Source organism: Garra rufa, chromosome 25 (genome assembly GCF_049309525.1).
Source record: "Garra rufa chromosome 25, GarRuf1.0, whole genome shotgun sequence".
In the NCBI taxonomy this organism is placed as follows: Eukaryota; Metazoa; Chordata; class Actinopteri; order Cypriniformes; family Cyprinidae; genus Garra; species Garra rufa.
In genome coordinates, this window is record NC_133385.1 from 37,135,285 (window position 1) to 37,141,882 (window position 6,598).

Consider the following 6,598-nt stretch of genomic DNA (forward strand, 5'->3'; position numbering starts at 1 on the left):
GAAAGTTCATGCATTTAGTGCTAATGAGATTGAGATATGGTTAGGTTTAGGGTTAGAGTTGTCTTAGGTTTACTTGCATGTAATTATGCATAATTAATTTTTAAATGTAACGTTTAACAAGGACACCTTAAAATAAAGTGTTAAATATTTTAAGTGTATCCAACTTAATCCCAAAGGACATTAAGTTATAACAAGTTACAATTTAATATATTCTTTGGTTATGCTAAATGGTCCTTAACTACTTAATCATTTGTTACAGTACACTTATGAACATAGATATTGGTACATTGTAATTGCATTTAAAAGTACTTGGATTACTTTTAGTTAGTTTAGTTAGACTGCCCTTAAACCAAGACTTTAACCTCTAGTCTTAACCCTAAACCTATTCCTAACCCTAACCATATAGTAAGTATGGTAACTATGTGGTTTACTGAAGGCTGAAATTGGGTAGCACTATTAAAACATGTTCTGGCCCAGTTCAGGGCTGGTTATAAGTTACTATTTGGCTGAGATTTGGGCCAGTTATGGCTCATGTGTGGCTCATGTCTGTAGTCGTGATCCGGGCCACACAAGGGCCATAATCCTTTGCTGCATTTGAGCCGAGTTTAACTGCTTGTTTGGCCCAGAGCTGGGCCAGACATCAGTTGCTATGTGGGTAGTAGTTAATTAATATGACTTAGTATTTAAATGTATAATTACACTGTAACAAGGACACCTTAAAATAAAGCAAAACCCAATATTCTTATCATTCTCTTATACAATTATCTTTTTAGTGGAACAAATCACAAATATAGGTCACATGGAAATGACTTTCAATGGAAACATTTTTGGAGACTGTAAAATAAATAGATATATAATCCTGTTTTTAAAAAGTTTCTAATTTTTTATTTTCTTGGTAAATCAACCTCTGGTTATGCATTATTGTCTTCTTATCTGCTTGCTTTATGTAAAACAGTGTCTTGAAGATATTTGCTTGAACATATTGTGTGAAACCTGAAGCAGATTTTCAGGCATTGCACACAAAAAGTACCCTGGAAATCCAGAGGTCTCGCGAGAGCACAATTTGAATTGTCTCTGCAAGACACTCTGGCATCGAGCAATGATGCACGTTACTGCAATACGTAAGCAGTTGTGGGAACCAATCAAATCGGCGTATCTGATGTAGGCGGGCCAGAGGTGAGCTAAGCTGATGACGACAGCGCTGCGACGTCCGAATCATTTAGTCAACATTGAAAGATGGTTACAGATGAACACCAGTTGTTTGAAACGGCTTTGGTCGCTACAATGAACGAGTTAGACTTGGCTTTTCATATAAAAGAGGAACAGAAAACCGCGCTTGAATCATTCCTTTGCAAGAAGGACGTTTTTGCTGTTTTGCCGACTGGATACGGCAAGAGTTTAATCGAACAGTTTGCTCCACTCCGCTTGTGATTGGTCGTGGCGTTATCCAATTGAGTTTCAAATGCATGCTTGGTGCCGCCCCTTGAGTTAGGCCCTTTTCATTGCTCGATGCCAGACCCTTAATCTTAATAGATTAGGGTCTGGATTTTTTCCAGGCTACACAAAAAGATTAAAAATTGAAAATACATGACTCAACCTACATTTCTGTAAAAATGCTAAAACTTACATATAGCCTACATTTCACTTACTATAAAACATGATATGTGCTACATGTTATGTGCTACAAACACATATAGGCACATAATTTATGTATTTTCTGTTTATTTGTGACCCTGGACCACAAAACCAGTCATAAGGTTAAATTTTACAAAACTGAGATATATACATCATATGGAAGCTCAATAAATAAGCTTTCTATTGATGTATGGTTTGTTAGGATAGGACAATATTTGGCCGAGATACATCTATTTGAAAATCTGGAATCTAAGGGTGCAAAAACATCTAAATACTGAGAAAATCACCTTTAAAGTTGTCCAAATTAAGTTCTTAACAATGCATATTACTAATCAAAAAATACATTTTGATAGGTTTACAGTAGGAATTTTACAAAAAAATCTTAATGTAACATGATCTTTACTTAATTTCCTAATGATTTTTGACATAAAAGAAAAATCAATAATTTTGACCCATACAATGTATTTTTGGCTATTGCTACAAATATACCCCAGCGACTGTGTGTGGTCCAGGGTCACATTTATGAAACTGGGTTGTTTAGTAAATCTGCATCTGCAATGAAGAAAAAAAAATGGCTTATAGTGCTTCTTGTTTATGTGTCACCTGATAAGTGCAGCTAAATGTACCCGAAGCAACAAGTTTCAGGTTTTGCAGAAATGTAAAGTCATATAAAAGCCACAAATCTCCAATGTGCCTGTTAGAATTTACAGAGAAAAGGTTACTTCCATTACACATTTCACTTAAAAACATATTAAGGGACAAGTGTTAGTCATTTTCTGTGACATTTACCACAAATGCTGTCAATAGAGCTCAACTACTATTGAACCCACAAAATTCCATTAAAGAACCAAACAAAGCTCAAAAACCTCAAGTCGGCTACCAAAGATGCCTTACTTCATTTGATTAAACTACGTCTCATTTGCTGCAGATGTTCTGAGTTCACTAGGAGGACATTGAGCTGAGCTGCAGTGGCACGATTGAGCGCAGGGATTTGTGGGGGATTTAGAGTTCTTCTCCCAATCTGATCTGGTCTGAGCGAGTGGGCGTTCACTGGTATTAATTTATTAACATGAAAATCCCAATTGCAAGAACAGCTTTAATCAGCAGAAAACCACAAGAGCAGGCAGATAAGAATGGCAAATATGAAGGGCACGAGTGTGACATTAAAATAAGAGGACTAAGAAAGAGATTAGCAAAAAAAAAAGCAGCATTCAATTAAAAGGTCAGAGGGATATTGTACTGTAGGTCATTGCAGATTAAATTATAGCACATCTCTTCAAATATTTACTAACAGAAGTGCATTGACAATGAGTTCATTTCATGAAAACATCTGTTACTTTAGTATTATTTATATACAGTATCTCACACAAGTGAGTACACCCCTCACATTTCAGCAACCATTTTAGTATATTTTCTCAAGGGACAATACTAAAGAAATGAAACTTGGATATATTTTAGAGTAGTCAATGTGCAGCTTGTATAGCAGTATAGATTTACTGTCCTCTGAACATAACTCAACATACAGCCATTATTGTCAAAATATCTGGCAACAAAAGTGAGTACACCCTAAGTGTTAACAGCATGTAGTTTAACCATGCAAAGCCACATGTCCTATTCATCATGTTTACGTTTTTGTCTGCTTGACAGAACCATACATTTTGTATTTAAAGCTGTTAAAATTAGGTGCTTTAAGTACAATTATCTCATACTGACCACTGGATGTTCAACATGGCATTTCATGGCAAAGAACTCTGAGGATTTGAGAATTAAAATTGTTGCTGGAAAAACTGGTGCCAGATAACAATGGTGCTAACACAATATATTGACACTTTGGACAAGTTCACTTAGGGTGTACTCACTTTTGTTGCCAGCTATTTTGACAATAATGGCTGTATGTTGATTATTTTTCGGGGGATAATGAATCTATACTGCTATACAAGCTGCACATTGACTACTCTAAAATATATCCAAGTTTCATTTCTGTAGTATTGTCCCTTGAGGAGATATATTAAAATGGTTGCTGAAATGTGAGGGGTGTACTCTCTTTTGTGACATACTGTACTTTTATTGAAGTTATTAACATTGTGACTTAGCTTTAACTTATATTTTTGTTTTTTTTCTGTTTAGTTTTAGTTTTCTTTTTTAAGAATTCGATGTGCTTTGGTCCTTTTAAATAACTATTACTGAAAAAAAAAACATATGAGAGAATGGTGTGAGCAAGATAAACGGTATATCAATAATAGGCAAAATAAATGATATATGATATGACACAGACAGATATTAGTGATTGTCGAGTGAGAAAATAATATGTGTGACTTGTTTGATGAAGATGTTTTGGGGGTTTAGTTGTCTTCTTACCCATCTTAGACTTTCCATCCTCGTATTTTGTGCGCTGTAGTACATGATGTACTATCCTGCTTCTGGTTGAGTTTGAGAAAAACGTCTCTCTGTTGTTGATGGTAAAACTTCAAGAAAACAAAGTGCATTGCTTTAACACACACATTTGTTGCAAGCTGCATGTATTAATCTACTTAACTGAATACAGTAAATATGAACACACCACAGCAGATTAGAGATCAGTACTCAGAGCTTTAGTATGTCAGTGTAAATATTAAATTAGAGAGGATCACAGCTGACCCAACACATAAAGCTCAGAGCAGATTGTGTGTCTTACTACACCCAGCTGTCTCAGCATACAGACAAATTCATACATTAAAGATGGGTTTCCATCCTGGATTAAATGAATCTCACAGTACCTGTCAAGAACATATCCAGGTCATATTTCACCTCAAAATCAAAAGAATTTCAATTTTCCTTACAGAATTTGCCTATAGAATATAAGAGGATTCTTATTAGATTGTAATTTCTGTAACACAGTCTGTTATTTGACAAACAAATTACATTTAATGTTAACAACAAACAACAAATAAGTTCCAGTTTGAGTGAACTTATGCTGCGTCCAAATGATGATGTATGGGAAACGCCTCTGTGTCACTGGTTTTGAAGCATGTGTGCAACTACTCCATTCTGGACAGCATACCGCGGAAGCTATATAGTACAGCTGGAACAAATCAGTGCTAGCTTTTGCTTTATAGCCAGCACTCAGTGTCAAATTGTCTGTCCTATTTGGTGGTACTAGGCTCACAGCCTTTTTGGATCGCTGCTGCCAGAAGTATCGCGACTTCAAAATCTTTGATCTTTGAAAAGATTTTATAGTCAGAACCCGCCTTCTACACTACACTCTTGTGTGCTCTTGACCGGATTCGTCCCAAGACGACCAGGATAGGCATCTCTCAGGAGGCCACAGTGGGCATTTTGTTCCCCATAGCATCATCATTTCGACGCAGTGCGAGTGCCCTCAAAAGGGAACGCCTTGGGTTGCGACTGTAACAACGGTTCCCTGATAAGGTAACAAGATGTTGTGTCCTCTTGCGATGCCTACTGCACACCTGAGAGTGAATTGCTTCAGCCAATCCGAAGCTAGCACTGCTTTTCTGTGGGAAGTGTTGGGGGAAGATAAATTAAAATGTATGCTTACAATATTGCACTACTCCACAAAAAAGTAACTAATTGCATTACTTAGTTACTTTTTGTCACCTGAGCTAGACTTGCCTATTTATTTTTAATAACAAGACCCCCAAAAGTTATTTTTGGCAACAGTAAAGGCCCTTTCACACCAAAAGTGAATTCAATAAGCCTCAGGCTAAAGGAAATGCATCTGCACCTCACTCCCAATTTCTCTCAACTCTAGTACAGGGGAGGTGTCAGTGAATCATTTTAAAAATGATTTAATTTAAGTAATATGACATTTTTGACAGGTTTCATGAGATACACTTCTGCTACTGTGAAAAATCAGTAAATCAGAAAAAAACATCATCTTTATCAATCGGTTGTCTTTTACACTGTCTTCCAACATTCCTGTGCATACAAAACCTCTGGCCAGCCTCAAATAAACCCTTACTAACAGCACTTACTTAACAAAAACTAACTCTACTGCCCGAGGACACAGTTCTTATGAGGTCATGGATTTCCACTGATCTCTGATCTTTAAAGTGGATGTCAGCAACCAACGACTCATACATTCACAAATAGTCATCAGGTGCAAGTACATCAAGTACATGGTCTGAAAGTGCCTCCATTATAAAAACCTGGTTTGAAAGGGTCAGCTGAGGCTAAAATCTGTGGTGGATGCTATAAGTCCCTTGAGTTCATTGGTGGATGAAGGTTGCGGGATTGTGGTTTCAGCTTCAGCTAGCAAACCATGGCTGAAATGTATATGAGGCCATGGCTATTTAATTGCAGTATCATATTTCCAGCAAGCAAAAGGTGCCACACAATGACATTTTTTTTCTGTATGCATAAAGTGTCTGAGAAGACATGAGGTTTGGTTATAACAAGGTCATGGAAAAATGACATACTGGTGCATTCTGGCCCTGCAGAAGGGGGCGGTGTAGCAGTCGGATTCCTCCAGGTCTGGTAACGCCTCTTTATCCAGTTTCATGGGGTTTCTGGGCAGCCAGCTCTTCAGCTGACGAAATCTCAACTGAAATCGACTGTAGACATACGCTGGCATTAGCATTTCTCAAAAATAGCATGCTATCTCCAACGACCAGACAAACAAATGACAGAGCAGTGTTTTTAATGGTAGTTTCTTCATTTCACACTCACATTCACTTCTAGAATTGAATTATTTTCTGATGCAAATTAAATCAAGCCTGATTAACTCAGAGGTGATTTTGTCCCCTGAGATGCAGAACAAATATCGAGTTAATTAACTCTATCAAATCTTCACTCCCCACAGCTAAAATAAAATTTCAAGAAAATGGACAAAATCGAGGTTGTAAAGAGGCTTTTGACTTTAATGCAAGTAAAATGAGATCATTAACTATTAACCAAATATATATAAACACAGAAAAATAAGAACTCTGCAATATCCTACCTGCCCATTGTTTTTTTCTTCCAG